We start from the raw sequence: 21,466 nt of genomic DNA on the forward strand, positions 1-21,466 counted from the left end.
CTTGTCCTGTCCAACAGCAATCAAAAGTTTATTTGGTCAGAGAACAAAGAAAGAAGAGAGTACATTTCCATAAAAGATTCCCCAAAGCCAGACATATCCTAAAAATGATTTGCCCAAGATGATAGATTTGGTCATCGTGAAGGAAACTTTCTAGACTGTAGCTTCACAAGCTATCATTAGTGAAGACAGGAGAGGCCAGGAAAAAAAGACTGTCATTGAACAATCACTAGGCCCCTTCATCTTGTCTGTTTGGTTCTTACTAAGCAAAATGTGGATCACTGCCCTCAGCCTGTATCCTCATTAAACACTCTGGTTAACAAGTGAGTCTTGGTCACCGGTAGACCAGATTTCAAGTCCCAGCTCTGCCAGGCATTAGCTCTGAGACTAGACAAGTTGCATAAGCTTTAGAAACTTCAGAGCCTTCATTTGCAAGTGGGGGTAATAAGTCTACCTCACAGGATCGTTGTGAATATTAAATTAGATAATACACGGAAGGTGCTTAACACAGTGTGCGGCATAGAGTGAAACAACCAATAAATGTTATTCTTTATTATTGATTTTACTAAACAATGCTGAGAGTTCCCCCATGAAAAGTATGCATAGAATTTCAGTTTAAATAGTTCAACAGCTTGTTCATTTCATGGAAATTGGCCCTTATGATGGTGATTTTATCCTACATACACATATGATAGTCACATTTTCTGCTGGTAAAACTGTTCCTCAATCGCAGGATGGCAATAAATAGATCAGTTATTTGATGCTGTTCCAGAAAAAGCATGGAGCCCTGCCAAGCTTCCCACAATTTCCAAGCGCTCTGCCTTTGGTACAAGTCTGGAAACAAAATGGGCAATCACCTTACTTCTAGAGAAGATGGCGGCCTCAGCGCTAAAAACACAAAGTGAAAATTTCAAAGTGCTTCTAGAACCTCAGACCACAAAGTTTGTCCTAATGAAAGACCACAGCAAGGAGGGGAGGTTAGAACTCTTCCACACCAATGATGACTCTAAGTATTGAATAACCTATTGGCACTGGGGTTTTTTTTGTACTGGTAATCAATACCTGCTAACCAAAAGATTAGAGGTTCAAGTCCACTCAGAGGTGTCCCAGAAGATAGGCCTGGGGATCTACTTCGAAACGGTCATTGAAAACCCTATGGAGCCCAGTTCTCCTCTTACATACATGGGGTCACCATGAGTTGGAGTTGACCTGAAGGCAAATGGTGTTTGTTTTTTATCATTAGCACTAGGAAGTGAAAAGTATATGTTTTCCTTCAATAACTTAAGCAGATGCTTTGTTGAATAAGGCAGGCAGGTAGTCAGGAAAGAAAGCAGGAAGGAAGGAAACTAGAGGAAGTAAGGGGAGAGAAAACAAAGAAGGAAGACGGTAGGCCCTTAGCAGTAGTACACAGACTTACTTTTCGAATACTGGGTATGGGGTTGCAGGACCCCATTCGTACCTTCCCAGATGATTCTTCTCGTCATCAACAACATGGTAACACCTGTGTCTATGAAAAAACAATTTTTCCCATTTCATGGACCGTATTGGACATAAGATTCAAGACTTGGCTCTCCCTGGCATCATGCCGCTATACCTTACATGGTTAAACGTAACAGTAAATATTACCTACATCTATCACAAATGGTGCTCTCTATCACTTTCCCAAGGTGGCTGTAAAGAAGTGGCCCTTTGGTCCTTCCCATACCAAATGCCCCATTCTCACGACTCTTCTTCCTTATTGCAACCTCAGGTGTCCTTTTCCTTCCTTCAAGGCTTATGTCAGCTTCTCAGGAGCCCAGGATGGATCCAGGGCCAATTCCAGTCCTGGCCTTTTCTGACTAGATAATTGGGTTTGAGGGAGATAAAGAAAGAAAGGGTACACTCCAACTACCCCTTCTTTTCCCTCCATTATGACTGTTTCACCCACCATGCCTGTCTCTGGCTGTATCAGTCCTCTCTCAGAACACTATAAAGCCACAGTATTAGGCAAAAAAGTTCTTAGTTATGACACCAAAAGACCAAGTCATAAAATTTTTTTTAAATGGTAAATTCAATGTCAAGTTCTCTCTTCTTGTGACAATTTCAACATTTCATATTTTACTAGTAATTTATCTATTTCATCAAGGATTTCAAATGTATCTTTTTCAAATCTCTGTTGTATCTGTAGTTGTATCTCTTTTTCATTATGCGCCTTGTTTATTTGCTTCTTCTTTTTTCTTGATCAATCTTATCAGCAGTGAAACTTCGTTAATCTCTTCAAAGAAGCAGCTTTTGGTTTTGTTAATCTTCACTGGTGATCTTTTGTTCTTGGTTTCAATGATTTCTACCTTTAATTTTATGGTTTTCTTCCTCCTTGTTTCTTTGGGCTTGCCGTGCTGCTATTTTTCCAACTTCATGAGTTGAAAATTTAGCCCATTTATTTTTAATCTTTGTTGTTTCATGATATTTTTAAAACTATAAATTTTTCTGCTTCTTTGCATCCATAAATTTTGACATATAATGTTTTCATTTTAAACACATAGATCATTTTGAAATATTTAGCATCTGAATATATGAGATGTTTCAGCTATCTTTTTTATAATGAATGTTTAATTATATTGTGTTACAGTCAGAGAACTGAGCCTATGAAATTGATTCATGGTCCACTTTTGTAAATGTTTTATGTGTGCTTGGAAATAATGTGTATTCTCTGTTGGATGCTATACACACACACACACACATCAGCATGAGCTTACTATTGTACTGTATTTTTCAGATCTTTGAACCTGAGGCTACTATTTCTGGGTATGTCTGTATGTGTGTACCTGTGTGCTTAATCTCTTTCTTTTCCAGAGGTGTGTATAAAATCTCCAGCCACACCTCAAATTCTATGACTATGAAATTCTGCAGCTATTTTTTGGCGCATAATGGAGTAAAATGGCTATATCTTCTCGTCCTATTGATCCTTGTACTGGATGTAGCAACCTTCTTTGTCCCTTCTTTTTATTTTTTGCTTTAAGCTTTAATTTTTCAGGTATTAAAATGTCTACCCCAGCTTCCTTTCAGTTTATATTTGCCAGATGTCTTTTTTCTTTTATTTTTTACCTTTCTGTTCATTTTACTTTATTTGCATCTTTTGAAATGCATATAGATTCTATTTCAATAAACCTGTTTTACTCATTTGCATTTAGTATACTTATTGTTATTCTTTTCATTTGTCAGTTCTTTCATTTTAATTTTCCATTTACTCTATATTTTTTGTCTCATTTTTCTCCTTCCTACTTTCTATTTCTAATGTTTCTTCTGAGATCAATTTATTTTTCTGCCGATTTAAAAGCAATAGGTTCTATTTTTGTTCTTACAGTGATTGTTCTTAAGACCCATGACATAATTATTTGCTTTTATTTGTTTATGAAACTTAGCAATATCTAGAGGTGATATTCAAAATACATAGCAATTGGTATGGCCCTGGCATCAACCGATGAGCTCAATCCTTGGCTAGTATGCTGTGGACGTGTGCTGGGAGACTGTCAACCTGTCCAGCTCTTCTCCCACTTATTTAGAAGAGGGCTCTGGCAGGCTCAAATGGCCCCTTTGTGTCCTGCCATCCACACCCCATATTGTGTTGATATTGTCTAGGATCCCAAGATATTTTATTGTTCTTACTTCCCATATCTCTTGCGGAATCTCCTGAAATTATTTCTCTGCTGAACTGAATACTTCTCCAAAAAACGTTTTCAATGCATGCCTTCATAAGGCAAACTTTTTGAGGCCTTACATGGCTGGGAAGATTTTTTATTACCCCTCACATTTGAATAACAACTTTGCTAGGTATATGTCATGGATTGAGTTGTGTCCCGCCAAAAAAATACGTGTCGACTTGGTTAGGCCATGATTCCCAGTATTGTGTGGTTATTCTCCTTTTTGTGATTGTAATTTTATGCTGAAGAGGATTAGGGTGGGATTGTAACACCACCCTTACTCAGGCCGCCTCCCTGATCCAATATAAAGGGGGTTTCCCTGGGGTGGAGCCTGTACCACCTTTTATCTCTCAAGAGATAAAAAAGACAAGGGAAGCAAGCACAGAGTTGGGGACCACATACCACCAAGTAAGCAGCATCAGGAGCAGAGCGCCTCCTTTGGACACGGGGTCCCTGCACCTGAGAAGCTCCTATTCCAGGGGAAGATTGAGGACGAGGACCTTCCCCCAGAGCCGACAGAGAGAAAGCCTTCACCTCAAGCCAACGCCCTGAATTTGGACTTGTAACCTACTAGACTGTGAGAGAATAAATTTCTCTTTGTGGTATCTCTGTTACAGCAGCACTAGATGACTAAGAGAATATAAAACTCTACATTCAAAGTTATTTTACTTCAATAATTTAAAAATATTTCTCCATTGTCCTCTTGCATCCACTGTTGCAATTGAAAACTCTTATACGATTATGACTCTTTCTTATTTTAGGGGATCTGCACTTTCCCTTTGGAAGCTTTGGAAGCTTTTCTTTGCACTTGACGCTCTTAGATATTATCAGAATATGTCTTGGTATAAGTGGTTTTTTTCCCCCATTAGTCTGGTAATCCATTAGCCCTTTCAAACTGAGGCCTATCTGCTTTTTTAATTATGAATAATTTATTTCCATTGTTTCTTTAAATTATTTCCCTCCATATATCCTCACTTTTCTACTGGGTGTCATAAAACTTCCTGTTGGCACTTCAACTTCCATCCTCCATACCTGTTAGCTCTTTTTGTTTGTTTCTTTGTTTTCTATTTCTTTATACATTCATGCTGCCTTCTGGGAGAATTACTCAATTACTCTTCCACTTCATTAATTTATTCTTCAGTTTTAGCTATTCTACTTATCCCACATTTTTAACAAATACTTAATACTTTATTTTTATTATTATTTTGTTATTAAGCAGATACTGTCCCTTATCTTCTTAAGTATTTTAATCATATTTATATTTAATTCTTAGTCCACTTCTTCAAATATTTATCTTTCAGATGATACGTAGGCTCCTCAGATTTCTAGTATTTTGCCCTGGAAGCTCATTTTCCCATGAGAATACCGACTCCTCTGTCCAGTTCAGATAAGTTAAAGAAGAGAGATTGAGCTGCAGTATGAGAAGCCCAGGCTGCGCCAAACCCCTGAATGGTTTGTAGCTAATCCATCAGCCAACTTTATTGGTCAGGACCCTACTGAGCTTCCAAGTCTAGGAGAGATGTTTCAGTTATCTTTCGGGGAAAAGCAGCATTAGAAGGAAGCACTCTCTTCAGGTTATAATTCATGAGCCCTGTGGGAAAGCGGGGTGGGGGAAGAGGTGAGCTTGTCAGTCGGCACCTGTTTTTATTAACTCCTTAACTAACACCGCTTCTTTGCTTCCCTGCTATTACCTGGGGCAGCTCTGCACTGAAGGAGCAGGTGAGGACAGTCTGGAGGCAAAGCCAGAGAAGGCAAGTGCAGAACTGAAGAAGTTTCACTATGCCCTCAGGATACCTTCCTCCCCTGGCTGCAAATGACACAGTGAACCAATTGCCATTGAGCTCACTTTGACTCATGGCGACTCCATGTGTGTCAGAGTAGAACTGTGCTCCACAGGGTTTTTACTGTTTTTTCTGAAGTAGATCAGCAGGCCTTTATTCCAAGGCACCTCAGGGAGGACTTGAACCTCTGACTTTTCAGTTAGCAGCCAAGCACATAAACTTTTGCATCACCCAGGGATTCCACAACTGCCAAACACCTGTGCAAATAGTCTTCTGTCCCCTCAGGGATTTTTCAAAGTTTGTGTGTTGGTTGGTTTTACTCATTCCTGGAATTCATGTTTTTCTTCTGCTTGCTTATATTCCTTCCTCCAGGATTATCTTGTGAGGAGTGCACTGTCTTGGCAGGAACCAGAAGCCTTCCTATACAGGTTAGCGACAGACTTCCCACATTTTACAAAATGAACGTGAAATTGTTTATTAGCTATTATTATTTTTTTTTTAAAAAAAAACCTATAATAACACTGATAAATTATTATACTTCAATTCTCCCCAACAAATCCCAAAGGTTGTCTTTATTTGTGTGTGTGTGTGTGTGTGTGCACACGCGCTCACTGTCTTACCCTTCACCAAAGTTGTTGCTGTTGTTGTTAGGTGCCATTGAGTTGGTTCCAACTCATAGTGACCCTATGCACAACAAAACAAAAGTTACCACTTATCTATTGTCTATTTGTAGTTTTTCCATCCCCACCCCTCCTCTCCCTCGTAACCATTAAAGATTGTTTCTTTTCGTATGTAAGCTTTTTCATGAGTTTTTACAGTAGTGGTCTCATGCAGTATTTGTTGTTTTGTGATTGATTTCACTCAGCATAATGCCCTCCAGAGTCACCCATGTTGTGAGATGCTTCGCAGATTCATCATTGTTCTTTAACATCGTGTGTATGTACCATGGTTTGTTTATCCATTCATCTGTTGATAGGCATCTACGTTGTTCCCATCTTTTGGCAATTGTGAACAATGCTGCAATGAACATGGGTGTGCATTATGTCTATTCATGCGACGGCTCTTAATTCTCTAGGATATATTCCTGGGAGTAAAATTGCTGGATCATATAGTACTTCTATTTCTAACTTTCTAAGGAAGCACCATATCATTTTCCAAAATGGTTTTACCGTTTTGCATTCCCACCAACAGTGAGTAAGAGTTCCAATCTCCCCACAGCCTCTCCAACATTTACCATTTTTTGTTGTTTTGATTTGTGCCAGTAACGCCTGGGTAAGATAGTATCTAACTGTAGTTTTGATTTGCATTTGTCTAATGGCTAGTAATCTCAGACATTTTCTCATGTGTCTGTTAAATGTTTGAATGTCTTCTTTTGTGAAGTGTCTGTTCATTTCCTTTGCCCACTTTTTAATTGAATTATTTGTCTTTTTGTTGTACAGGTGTTGTATTTTCCTATAGATTTTAGCCAAATTTTTAGCCAAAAATTTTTTCCCAGTCTGTAGTTTCTCTTTTTACTTTTTTGGTGAAGTCTTTTGATGAGCATAAGTGTTTAATTTTGAGAAAATCCCTGTTATCTAGCTTATCTTCTGGAATTTGCCTATTGTCAGTTATGGTTTGTATCCTGTTAATGCCATGCATAAGGGCCCCTAGAGTTGATCCTATTTTTTCTTCTATGATCTTTGTAGTTTTTGCTTTTATATTTAGATCTTTGATCCATTTTGAATTAGTTTTTGTATATAGTGTGAGGTATGGGTCCTGTTTCGTCTTTTTGCAAATGGACATCCAGTTTTGCTAGTAGCATTTGTTAAAAAGATTACCTTTTCCCCATTTGATAGATTTTAGACCCTTGTCGAAGATTAGGTGACCATAGGTCTGTGGATTTACATCTGCATTCTCAATTCTCTTCCATTGGTCAGTGTATCTGTCGTGGTACAAGTACCAGGCTATTTTGACGACCACAGCTGTATAGTAGGTTCTAAGGTCAGGTAGTGCAAGCCCTCCTACTTTATTCTTCTTTAATAGTGCTTTCCCTTTCCATATAAAGTTAATGATTGGTTTTTCCATCTCTTTAAAAAATGCTGTTGGTATTTGGATTGGGATTGCATTGTACTTATAGATTGCTTTGGATAAATTGTCATTTTCACAATGTTGAGTCTGCCTATCCATGAGCAGGGTATGTTTTTCTATCTATGTACATCTCTTTTGGTTTCGCGCGGTAGTGTTTTGCAGTTTTCTTTGTATAGGTCTTTTACAACCCTGGTTAGATTTATTCCCAGGGTATTTTATTTTGGGGGGGGAGGGGCTGTTATAAATGATACTGTTTTCTGGATTTTCTTTTCATCATTCTCTTTGTTGGTGCACAGGAATCCAAATAATTTTTTTATGTTTATCTTGTATTCTCCTAATCTGCTGAATCTTTCTATTAGTTCCAGTAGTTTCCTCATGGACTCTTTTGGGTTTTCTATGTACAGTATCATATTATTCAAAAATAGGGACAGTATTACTTCTTCCTTACCAATTTGGATGCTCTTTATTTCTTTTTCTTGCCTCATTGCTTTAGCTAGGACTTCCAGCACAATGTTAAATAGGAGTGGTGATAAAGGGCATCCTTGTCTTGTTCCTGTTCTCAAGGGAAATGTTTTCAGGCTCTCTCCATTACGAATGACGCTGGCTGTTGGTTTTGTATAGATGCCCTTTATTATGTTGAGGAATCTTCCTTCTATACCTATTTTATTGAGTTTTTATCAAGAACGGGTGTTGGGCTTTGTCGAATGCCTTTTCTGAGTCTATTAAGACGATCATGTGATTCTTTTATTTATGTGATGGGTTACGTTGATTGATTTTCTAATGTTGAACTATCCTTGCATACCTGGTATGAATCCTACTTGGTTGTGGTGTATTATTTTTTTGGTGGGGGGGGAATGATGCTGAATTCTATTGGCTAGACTTTTGTTGAGAATTTTTGTGCCTATATTCATGAGAGATATTGGTCTGTAATTTCTTTTTTTGTCATGTCTTCGCCTGGTTTTGGTATCAGGGTTATGCTGGCTTCATAGAATGAATTCAGAAGTATCACTTCCTTTTCTATGTTCTGAAATAGTTTGAGTAATACTGATGTAAGCTCTTCTCTGAATGTTTGGTAGAATTCCCCAGTGAAGCCATCTGGGCCAGGGCTTTGTACCTTTTCAATCTCTTCTCTTGATGTGGGTCTGTTCAGATTTTCAATATCATTTTGTGTTAGTTTGGGTAGATAGTATGTTTCTAGAAATTTGTCCATTTCCTTTAGGTTTTCAAATTTGTTGGAGTATAGTTTTTCATAATACTCTGTTATGATCCTTTTTATTTCATTTGGGTCTGTTGTAATGTCCCCCATTTAATTTCTTATTTGGGCTATTTGCATCCTCTCCTTTTTTTTTTTCCCCCAATTTGGCCAGTGGTTTGTTGATTTTGTTGATCTTTTCAAAGAACCAGCTTTTGGTATTCTTGATTATTTCTGACATTTTTCTATTCTCTGTTTACTTCTGCTCTGGTCTTTATTATTGCCTCTCTTCTGGTGGCTGTGGGTTTTTTTTTTTTTTTTTTTTTTTTGCTGTTCTCTATTTGTTCAAGTTGTGTAGCTGATGTTTTGATTTTGTCCCTTTCTTCTTTTTTGATGTGTGCATCTATTGCTATAAATTGACCTCTGAGGACTGCCTTTGCTGTGTCCCAAAAGTTTTGGTATGATGTGTTTTCATTCTCGTTTGATTCTAGGACTTTTCTTTTATTCTGTCTCTGATTTGTTCTATAGCCCAGTGTTTTTAAGCAGGGTGTTATTCAGTTTCCATGTAATTGATTCTTTTTCCTTACTCTTCTTGTTGTTAATTTCTACTTTGATGGCATTGTGGTCAGCAAAGATACTTTGTATTATTTCAATGTTTTGGATTTTGTTGAGGGTTGCTCTGTGGCCTAAGATGTGGTATATTCTGGAAAAGAGTGTGTACTTTGCAGCTGTTGAGTGGAGTTTTCTATGTATGTCTATGAGCATAGAAGTTGACTGATTGTGGCCTTTAGATCTCCTGTATCTTTGTTGAGTTTCCTTCTAGATGTTCTGTCCTTTATTGAGAATCGTGTGTTGAAGTCTTCTACTATTATTGTGGAACCGTAAGTTTCTCTTTTCAGTGCTGTTAGAGTTTGTTTTATGTATTTTGGAGCCCTGTCATTGGGTAGGTAGATATTTATTATGGTTATGGCTTCATGATGGATCATTCCTTTAATCATTATATAATGCCCTTCTTTGTTTTTTATGGTACATTTTGTTTTAAAGTCTCTTTTATCTGAAATTAGTAATGCCACTTCTGCTCTTTTTTAGTAGCTGTTTGCTTCATATATTTTTTCCATCCTTTAATTTTTAATAAATTTACATCTTTATTTCTAAAATGTGTCTCTTGTAGACAGCATATTGATGGATCCTTTTTTATTTTTTTTTAATCCATTCTGTCACTCTCTCTCTCTTTTATGGGTACATTTAGGCCGTTTATGTTCAGTATAAATATTGATAGGTGTAAGTTTATTGCTGTCATTTTGTAGTGCTTTTTTTTTTTTTTTTTTGTGGTGCTGACATTTTCTTTGTTACTCTTAACTGTGCTGAATTCCTTTTGTAGATTTTTTTCTTCGTTTCTTTTCTTTTTGTAGTTTTTTTTTTTTTTTAACTGAGACTTTATGTTTTCCTTCTTTATTTTGATAAATACGTTTGTTAACTTTCTTTGTGGTTACCTTCAAATTTACCCTTATCTTCCTAGGTTTGAACCAGTCTTTTATTACTTCATTTCACCTCGCCTTCCTCTCCATTAGAAAGTTCTATACCTACACCATTTATTCCCTCCTTTATTGTTCTGACATTGTTGTCATTTAGATTAACCTTTCTGGTTACCTGTTGTGAATCTTTTAATTTTAAATAGTCCTTGAGAGTTCATTTCCTAGGTTGGTATCTGGCTGGTGTGATCTTGCATCCTAGATTCAGGACGTTGTCTGATTTTCTTTTTTCTCAAACCAAAGGACTCCTTTTAATAAATCTTGTAAGTTTGGCTTGGTTTTTACATATTCCCTTTATTTCTGTTTATCTGGAAATGTCCTAATTTCACCATCTTATTTGAATGGGAGTTCTGCAGGATATATTATTCTTGGTTGGCAGTTTTTTTCTTTCAAGGTTTTATGTATGTCACCCCATTTGCTTCTTGCCTGCATGACTTCTGCTGAATAATCAGAGCTTAGTCTTATTGTTTCCCCTCTGTATGTGACTTTTCATTTTTCTCGAGCTGCTTTCAGGATTCTTTGTCTTTGGTTTTAAAAAGTGTGATTATGATATGCCTTGGTGATTTTCTTCTGGGGTCTATCCTATATGGGGTTCACTGAGCTCCTTGGATGGTCAGTTTTTCACTTTCATGATATTAGGGAAGTTTTCTGTCAGCAGTTCTTCAATGATCCTTTCTGTGTTTTCTGTTTTCTCCCACTGCTCTGGAACTCCAATCACTCACAAATTTTTGGTTTTAATTATATTACACGTCATTCTCAGGGTTTCTTTATTTTCCTTCATTCTTTTTTCTGATTTTTCCTCAAAGTGGTATCCAAGTATTGGTCTTCAATTTCACTGATCCTGTCTACCATTGTTTCAAACCAGTTCCTCAGACCTTCTATGACACTGTCCATTTCTGATATCTTGTTGTTTATCTTTTAGATTTCTAATTGTTGTTTTTGTGTGATGTCTAGTTCTGAATTTATTTTGAAATTTTGTTCCTGTATTATTTTCCTGAATTCTTCAATTGTTTTGTCTGTATATTCCATGATTTTGTCTGTCTTTTCCATGTATTTGTCTACTTTTTCATCATTTTTGTCTGCTTTTTGCTTCAATTCTTGGATGGTTCTAAATATTAGAGATTTGAATTCCCTATTACGTAGTTCCAGTGCCTTTTTTACTACTGGAAAGTTATCTGGTGTTTTATTTTGGACACCTACTGGAACCATCCTTTCCCTTTTTTTAAGTTTTGATACTGTCTGCTGTCTTCAGGACATTCAGTACTTATTTTCTTTGTTTATTGATTGTAGACTTGTTTTTTTCATCCTGCTTTTTTGTTTTATTGGATATATCTGAGATGGCAGGCTGTGCATTCTTTGTTGTTTGCTCGTGTGCGTGCATAATACTTTTCACATCCTTGTCCAATGGGCAGGGCCAGTCTCTCAGCTATGGTGCAGCAGGGCAGGTCCAGCCGGTGCTCTGTCTCCTGCGGGGAGCTCCGTGAAGATGTTTTCCCTTGCTCCCTGTCCGTTGATTTCCAACAGGAGTCCAAGATGGCAAATTCATACTGCATTAGCTGATAAGGGACCCTTGCTCCATATCTCTCCTCCCTCTCTGTTCTCTGTCAGCTTCTTATTCCAGTCAATGCTTAGCTGAGCTCTTTATCTCTTCATTTGATGCTTAGGGTGCCAGGATTGAAGTTTGTCTCTGTTTTACTTAGTTTTTTGGGTCTTTGCTGTGGAGGGACTGCATGGCACTTCTGTCTATAGCGCCATGTTGGCTCTACCTTCCCCAAAGGTTGCCATTATTAATGTCTCTTTTCTTCAATTAAAAATCTGTCCTTAAAAAGTATATGTCTGCCCTGAAGTTGACTCAAAACTAAGCAAGTTTAATTAGTAAAGAATGTCTGCCTTGAGCATTTTGATTTTTAAGGAACTATCTATTGTGATCAAATTGACAACAGCAACTCAAAAGATTACATAGAACACTTAGTGGGCAGTGAGTTTATGTGAGTGGGCAAGGAACAACTGAGAAAAGGAGGGTGAGGATGGTTGCAGATCTTGAAGAATGTAATCAATGTCAATGAATTGTACATGTAGAAATTGTTGAATTGGTGTATGTTCTGCTGTGTATATTCTCAACAATGACAACAAAAATAAAATAATTTTCTAAAAGTACAAATCCTTTTTCTAACACTGTCAGCCTGTGTCGCTTATTCACTGCTTGCCTGTCATTCACCCCATTCCAACAAGATTTGACAGTTTCTAGGATATCAGGGGAGCCCTGGTGGCACAGTAGTTTAGCACTCAGCTGCTAACCTAGAGGTCAGTGGTTTAAATTCACCAGCCACTCCATGGGAGAAAGATGTGGCAGTCTGCTTCGGTAAAGATTACAGCCTTGGAAAGCCTATGGCACAGTTCTACTCTGTCCTACAGGGTCACTATGACTCAAAATTGACTCAAGGACAGTGGTTTTTTGTTTTGGGGTTTTTTTTTTTTTTTTTTTTTGGTTCAGGACATCAGATGTGTTTATTTCCTTTGTCTTTTCCCTTTAGCCTGTTAAAGGTTTGCTAACTGAAATGACTTCAAAAAAAATCTTTTAGTAATCATTAGCCTCTGGTATAGAGTTGTCCACATTGTTTCTGAAATGCAATACTTTTCCTTCTCAGATCCATTTCTAACGCTCACTTCATCCTGCCCTTAGTCCCAAGCTTCCTAAGTTTTCACCATGCTCACTCAGTACAAAATGGTTCCCTCAGTCCGTACCCCATGGTCTGAATTCCTTCACAGGCTCACTCCCTCTCAACTAGCTTAGGAATGTTGTATAAAGGGACTGACGCTCAACTGAGGGGGAAGGTTCTAATCTGTGCTCTTCCAGAAACTAGGTGCATAAAAAAAAAAAAAAAAAAAAAAAACATGGCAACAGCAAAATCACTTTATCTTCCTCGGTTTTTTCATCTACAAAATGAGGTTAGAGTTGGAAAAGTTTGACATAAATTATTGTAAAGGTTTTAAATGCTAAATTCTACAGTTTAGCTTAAGCTCACATATATTTCTACTTAAGCTCACACATGTTTCTACTAAAACCAAACACTTTGCCCTCAAGTCAATTCCTATAGGACAGAGTAGAACTGCACATAGAGTTTCCTAGGAGTGGCTGGTGGATTCAAACTGCCAACATTTTGGTTAGCAGCCGAGCTCCTAACAACTACATGACCAGGGATCCATATTTTTACTACTTAAAGTTAATGTAACTCTCTGCAGATCCCTTCAAGCTGTCCCTTTTCTCTTAGTACAATACGTAGCATCTCACACATAAAATAGAAGTGTGCGTGGACTTCTCTATATCTTATTTCTTTTCATCAGCACAAAATCATATGCTTAATAAATTAACCAAAGGTTCGAATCCACCAAAAATACATAAACTTAAATTTGGAGGTTTTATCACTATAACCTAGCAGTCTACTGATCCTAATTTATAAGTAGAAACAGCCTTTAAAGACATCAGTGTGGCTAAGCTCCTGGCACTATCCAGACCAGCAAAAAGAAACTTTCTAGTCAGTTTAAAAATTTTAGGAAATACATTCCTAAAGGTCAAAGTCTTCATTTGGTCCTGACCAATGAATCAGAAATCATAGTAGTGCACTTCCCTGGAAACGTGTTTAGAAATCCATTGCATTGTTCTAGTACTTCTTACGGTCTGAGTTTTAGTGTAAATTTGGGCAAAGAATAACATTGGTTCCTGTTTTAGTAAAGGCAGTTGCCTGTTTCAAATATGTCTGAACTAAAGGATTTCACTTTACTTGGATCCACAATCAATGTTCATAGAAGCAGCAGTCAAGAAATCAAATGACGTATTGCATTGGACAAATCTGCTGAAAAAGACTTCCTTAAGTGTTAAAAAGCAAAGATATCACTTTGAGGACTAAAGGTGTGCCTGATCCAAGCCATGGTTTTTTCAGTCGCCTCTCATGCATGTAAAAACTGGACAATGAATAAGGAAGACTAAAGAAGAACTGATGCCTCTGAATTATGGTATTGGCGAAGAATACGGAATGTACCATTGACTGCCAAAATGAGCAAATTTGTCCTGGAAGAAGCACAGTCAGAATGCTCCTTAGAAGCAAGGATGGCGAGACTTTGTCTCACTTACTTAGGACGTGTTATCAGGAGAGACCAGTCCCTGAAGAAGGACATCATGCCTAGTAAAATAGAGGCTCAGCAAAAAAGAAGACCCTCAACAAGATGGATTGACACAGTGGCTGCAACAATGGGCTCAAAGACAGCAATGATCGTAAGGATGATGCAGGACCAGGAAGTGTTTGTGCTGTACATAGGATCACTACGAGTCAGAGCCAACTTGACAGCACCTAACAACAACAACAACAAAATTATCCCACGAAGTGCACACAGCCAGGCTGTTAGCACAAAGCAACTATTAATCCAAGTATGTATGTTTTAGTGGCATAGGCTTGTAGCTTCTGGGAGCTGCAAGGAGAGTTTCCTAATTGGTCCTGAAGGTGTAGGGTGAGCTAGTGTTAGTACTGGTCCAATACGTTCATCAGAGTAAACATAAACACCTCAGTCAGGCAGTCCCAAGCTATATTTTTCCTCTTTGGAGCCTGTATCCTCAAGTGGTTCATCAGATCAACTACTTGAATTCCAGCATCAACCACATTTTTAAGTCTGTGGTTCAAAGTCATGATTCTTTGATTTCTGGTTACAAGCTTACAAAAATTAATAACTCCCTCGTTACTTTATTAGATAAAATGTGCACACCCTTTATAATATTTGAACTCTTGTTCCGATCATAGTAATCCATAAACTCCAGAATTTGCTTAGTTTTGCTTAAATATATGCTCCCTAAATATGGCCATATATGGCTATATCACATTACATATACACTTTTTACTGTAGGCCAGGGGTTAGCAAACTTTTTCTATAAAGGGCCAGATATAAATATGTTGACTTTGTGGATAATATAATCTCTATCGCAACTACTCAACTTGGCCATTGTAGCTCAAATGTAGTCCTAGACAATATATTAATGAATGTGCATGGCTGTGCTCCAATAAAACTTTATTTACTAAAACAGGCAGTAAACTACATTCACCTCAGAATTTGACCTTTAGAAATGTGTTTTCTAATATTTTTTAACTGGCTGGAGAGTTCCTTTATGCTGGTCTGGATAATGTTGATGTTTTAATGGCAGGTTCTATTTATAAATTAGAGCCAGTGGATTGCTAAGTTATGATAATAAAACCTGTAAGTTTGAATTTATTGTATATATGATTTACTAACCCCTTGCCAAGGCAATGTTTCCATAAAACCACCAGGTCAAGTAATTTTGTACCTAATCTTAAAATGAGTTTTTTTTTTAAGCCATTTATTAAACTCCCTCTAAAGTATTTTTTTAAGTATATTTTTCCTCCTTTTTGTATTTTTGTTTTGACAAAAATAAGCAGCCAGAGATACTGCTTGTACTTACACTTTCCCCTAATGATTGAAAATTTAGACACTGTTTTGATAAAATGTTGTAATAATTATGATTTATATAAAGCTGTTCAACATAATTTATTTCATCTCAACTTCAAAGCAACACTATGAAATAAGTACATTTTTTCTCCCTATTTTGTGGTTGGGAAAATTAAGACTTTAACGATTTGCTTAGAAATCCTTGGAATCAGATTTTGAACACAGGTCCAATATCAAAACTATACCAACTTCATTGTTCCCAAAATAAATGATAGCAAAAATAAAGCAATGAAAAATGAGCAATGACATTGTTTGATATACTCTAAATCCACCGAGTCAGAATTCCACTGTCAACATTTCTTCATCTAATAACGCACAAGATTATTGCGAGAAACTGCAAATCAACGTGCACTATTGTGTCTATACAACATTCACTACACAAAACACTCCCCTGATTTACATCTGATAATGCAATTGAAATTTAAAACATACAATATTAATTGTAATAATCCGTTTCAGTAAACCTTTCCTGGCCCTTAATGATGACAAATTTCTGTATTCTAATTTGTGGTTTTGGCCAAGAATATTGAATATTCTGTGAAGAACAAACAAATCAGTCTAAGAAGAAATACAACCCGGATGCTCCTTAAAAGCTAGGATAGCAAGGCTTACTTTGGACATGTCATCAGAAAAGATCAATTGCTAGAAAAGAACATCATGGTTGGTAAGGTAGAGGGTCAGCAAAAATGAGGGAAACCCCCAATGAGATGGATTGACAGGATAGCCACAACATACCGACAATCGTGAAGATGGCATAGGACCCGGCAGGATTTTATTCTTGTTCCGTGAGCCGGAGTAAACTCAAAGGCAGCTAACAACAACAACCATAATCCACTTTAGAGATTTTATAGAAAATAAATTTCATATGTATTTGTCTATAGTTTCCTTAATACAGATTTATGGTCAGACTTCTGGCATTTCTCCAAGTAGTCACAGTAAGTTGAAAATTACTGAAATGATTCTCACTGTGTCTTCTACTTTTTCCAGTCCACAGAGTTGAACGGCATCTAGGCCTGAGACTGGAATGCCCCATGAGCTGCGAAATGACCTCTTCGTAGCTTCCTACCAGACTTGAGTCTCAGCTTAATCTAAAGCAAGTAAGTGTGGAATTTTATAATTTGGAGATTATTCTCTTTGAGGAAAAAATGAAAGAAAAACGCAAATGCTCCCCCCTTCTCTGCTTCTCTTAGCGTTATGCCATCTTCCCCAAGCAGCAATGCCATTCTTCTATAGTTTTTCTTACTATAAAGATAATTGTTATAAAATTCATTTTATGGCTTCAGAGATTTTCCAAAAGTTCACTTTCCCTCCACCCTTGCCTCCTATATCTCATTTTTATTGGCTGTGTTGCTTTGAGCTATTCCCCCTAAACTTGAACTTGTGCCTCTGTCTTTTCAAAATATACTTTATAGATCTAAAGGCAAAGAAGAAAAAAAAAAGTTTTTTTCTCAATAATCACTGTTTTTCATCAAAAAACCAAATAAAAATTCTATAACACAATGGCAGCGTCTTTCAGCAGAATAGGCTTGTGATCCCCTCTGCGCCTCAAATGTTGTGGCCTCAATGAACCCCTTAATCTCTCAAAGTCTCAGTGTCTTATTTGGGTTCTCCCCAAATCAGACCCGGAGCCAAGGATTTGAGGGGCACAATGGTTAAATGTTCAGCTGCTATCCAAAAGGTAGGCATTTGGAACCCCCAGTGGCTCTGCGGGAGAAAGGCCTGGTTATCTGTTCCTGTAAAAATTATAGTCTAGAAAACCCTACGGGGCAGTTCTACTCTGTCACTTAGGGTCGCTGTGAGTCAGATTTCAGGACAGCACACAACAACAACAACAGCTGATTTGCAGGGGCTGAGGTGGGAGCAGAAATTCCAGGAAGCACTATGAGCTAGCCGAGAAGTACGATAGAGAAGAAGTGTTAATGAGTGGTTCACTGCTCTGGGCAACTGCAGCTCAACCCCCACCCCAGACTCTGTGAGAGACTGGAGAAACCAGAAATACCACAAGGGGGTAGCTTTAACAAAGAGAAATTTATTCTCTCACAGTCTAGTAGGCTACTAGTCCAAATTCAGGGCGTCAACTCCAGGGGAAGGCTTTCTCTCCCTGTCAGATCTGGAGGAAGGTCCTTGTCATCAATCTTCCCCTGGACTAGGAGCTTCTCTGCACAGGAACTCTGGGTCCAAAGGACACGCTCTGCTCTCAGTGTTGCTTTCTTGGTGGCATGAGGGCCCCTTGTCTCTCTGCTCCTTTACTCTTTTATATCTCAAAAGAGATTGGCTCAGGATACAATCTAATCTTGTAGATCTCCTCGACTTAACTGCCACTAATCTATCTCATTAACATGATAGTGATAGGATTTGCAATACATAGGAAAATCATATCCAATGACAAAATGGTGGCCAATTACACAATACTGGGAATCATGGCCTAGTCAAATTGATATACATATTTTTGGGGAACACAATTCAATTCATGACACCCATCTACTTATGCCCCTCATTATTTGAGGGTTGCTCCAGAGGGGCCAGCTCTCCAGCACTCCTGGCCTGCCCAAGGTCAGAGGACACCCTCACACAGAGAGACCCAGGTACACAGGAGAACTGTCCACAGGTAACTTCTTGGGAAGAGAACAGCATATGAACAGGGCACGAACAATGTTTGCTGTGCTCATTTTTTAATGGGAATAAAATATCGGCCACAATTACCTCATGAGATGGTTGAAAGATTAATAACAACTGATATTTAAATGCTACTTTATAGTTCACAAAGTATATTCCTACTCATTTTGTAATACATCCCTCACACATTCCTGCAAGGGTGGTAGATGGCATTTATGCGATGGTTCCATTAACGCATTAAAATCTGAGGCTCAGAAAAATGACATGATTTGCCTAACATTCTAAGAAGGAGCAAACACAGGATTTGAACCAAGTATATTGTCAATTCCAGGCATTTCTACCACTGTATGTAGGAATGTCAGGCACAGAGTACTCTAAGTATGTAAGGCACAGCTGCTCCTCAAGAAGGACCACACCAACAAAGCAAATAAACCCATAAGTAAAAAAAACTTCCTATTTATCAACTGCATATATAGAAAGTACGAGTTTTCATAAAGTTGACTAGCAAAATGTGTGAGGAGCACAGATATCGTGAATGCTTTCTATTCCTCTGCGGTAAGCGTCTCTGTGAAGGTGCATCCATGTGACCAGCTGTTCTAGAAGCCACGTAGTCCCATCGAGGAAGGAACAGGACAGAAGCTGAGCCTGTCAGGGCACACCCACAGACAAAGTCAACAACCAGATTAAAGAAGGGTATACCAGCAGATTGAGAGCTTCCCCATTCTTGTACACGCAAGGCACTCCGTGCTTCTCTCACTGGAGCTCAAAAGGGAAAATTAAACTAACGCGCAGCCTCAGTATAGCTGTGCTCACCTGAGAATAGAATGGAGCAAAACACTGACCTGCCTGGGCGTCTAGTCAAGGCATTTCATTCACCAAAAGATGGTCATGAGACTCCTCTGTTGAGGCAGAAACCCAGGGAGTAAGGTAGAAAGCACAGACCCAGTGCATTTATTAAGCTTTTTTTTTTTTTTTTCTCATTACCCTTCTTTACATTACTGACTTGTTCTAAAATTATTCCTGTTCTTGCAAACAGGCAAGTACTTTGGGGTTTTCTCTGAATAGGATTGGCCCATTTACCTTTCAGCGTGTACATTTGTTTTCCTTCGTTTATTAGATCTCTTCAGACATGCCCACTACCCACAGGCTTCCGGGCACAGGTTCAAAACTAAATGCTACAATGATATGAAATGTCATGGACAAGGAATACAATTTCACATAAGAGAAGGGTGAGTGGGTGGGGAAAGGAAGGACTTTATCAGAGGAGCTAGTGCCAAACCAGAAAGGTACATCTTGTACCACACCCTGCAGGCAGTAGGCACTGGGAATTATTTGCTGGCCCCAGTAAATTAGCAAAACCCTTTGAAAGTCTGAGGTTGGACTTAAATTTAGATGCCAGCACTTTAAAGTGGGATATAAATCTGGACAAAAAAGAAACTACCCCTGTCCTCTAGCCTGTGGCTATAGATCTATGCTCAAACCAAAAACCCAACCAAACCTGTTGTTGCTGTTGAGTCAATTCTGACTCATAACTACCTTGTAGACAGAGAAGAACTGCCCCATAGTGTTTCCAAGGAGCAGCTGGTGCATTCAAGCTGCCGACCTTTTGGTTAGCATCCAAGCTCCTTACCACTGTGCCATCAGGACTCCAGATCTATGTTCAGGAAAGCTAACAATGAGTCCTGGAGAGAAAGCAATTGGACCCTTCACATGTAGGCAAGGCTGAGGTGTGCAAAATGGGGAAGAAGGATGGCTTGTGATAACAGCTAACGTTTATTGTGTGCTTACTATACGCTAAAACTACTCTCAGCTTTATACAAATGAATTTATATATAAATCCATGCCAAACTCCTTTGAGGCATTTTACCAGTGAGGAAACTCAGGGACAGAGAGTTCAAGGAACTTGATCAAAGTCACACAGCAGATAGTTGGGGGAGCCACGGTTGAACTCAGTCCAACACCAGAGATGGCTGTACTGTATTGACCGTTGGGAACAAGAATGATATATAAGCAAAGGACTAGTTCATTCAGATGACACTTTCTTTTCCCGGGGGGAGAGGAGGGGCAAGAAAATTCAAAGACATCATCAAAATGGATTCAAGCCTTCCTGGCCTACAAGGGATTCTGTACTATTTAGGGCTGGGAGTAGAGAGCTAGTTCTCCAAGCTACTGTTTCTCTCCTATTCGTAGGTAGAAAAAAAAATGTTCCTTTCCTTATTCTTTCTTTTTCTTTATTCTTTGGTTCTCATTGTCTCTTCCTAAAGGCCAGTGAAGTGGTCAAGGAAGTAGGAGAAAACATAGGATAGGTATGGGAGAAGGAAAAATATTACGGCAATTCTTTTCCTACCTGATACCCTAACCCTGGCCTTGACTCCTCTGGTCTGGATATCAGTATAGGCTATAGACACCTCTGTTTTAGAGAAGGTGTGTTTAATTGAGTTCAATTTAAGTTGACACCACAGTGTTGTCAGTGACATGGTACCACACCAGGAATCTCTGTCTCCAGAATAGGAGTTAATTGACCATGAGCAAGTCTCTTATGTCTCTGAACCAGGTTTTCTTTGGAAAGTAATGAAGTATGGTAAGGAAATATAACTTCATTTTGTAATCTAGAGTTATGGAATATTATTCAGCTAAAGGTTTAAGATGATTAGTGTTTCTAAAAGCAAAATCACATGGAGATTTCCAGTCTCCATTCCAATATGTAAGAAGCTTAGAAGTCAGTCACTTCATCCTTACCAAAATAGAAAAACTGAACAAACTGAAAACCAGTGACTTTCCTTGCACCCGTCAGAAAACTGGTGGCAAGCCACCACTTGAACTCTGGAGAGACAGAACAACCCAGAGAGTCACAGTTGAGACCTGCTTACCTGGAGCAAAAACTGCTGGAGCCACAAACTGGTCAGAACACCTAAGTGATAATTTTGATCAACTGGTGGGGGCTGTGTGTTGACAGAATAAGAATGAGTACCTTCTGGGGGCCACAGTCAAAAGGAGCCCCCTGTACTTTCCTGGAGCCTCACCAGTTTCTAAAGGTGAAGAACTAGGAAATATTCCCTTTATGATGCTGGCAGGGGAAGGGCGAAA

At 38.3% G+C, this 21,466-nt stretch overlaps 1 long non-coding RNA gene across 2 annotated transcripts in view; it reads right to left on the reverse strand.

Moving 5' to 3' along the window:
- Nucleotides 1–21,466, reverse strand: part of LOC135228663 (uncharacterized) — a 114,977-nt gene that overhangs the window by 18,061 nt on the left and 75,450 nt on the right. The window lies entirely within an intron of this gene.

Source organism: Loxodonta africana, chromosome 25 (genome assembly GCF_030014295.1).
Source record: "Loxodonta africana isolate mLoxAfr1 chromosome 25, mLoxAfr1.hap2, whole genome shotgun sequence".
Taxonomy (NCBI): domain Eukaryota; kingdom Metazoa; phylum Chordata; class Mammalia; order Proboscidea; family Elephantidae; genus Loxodonta; species Loxodonta africana.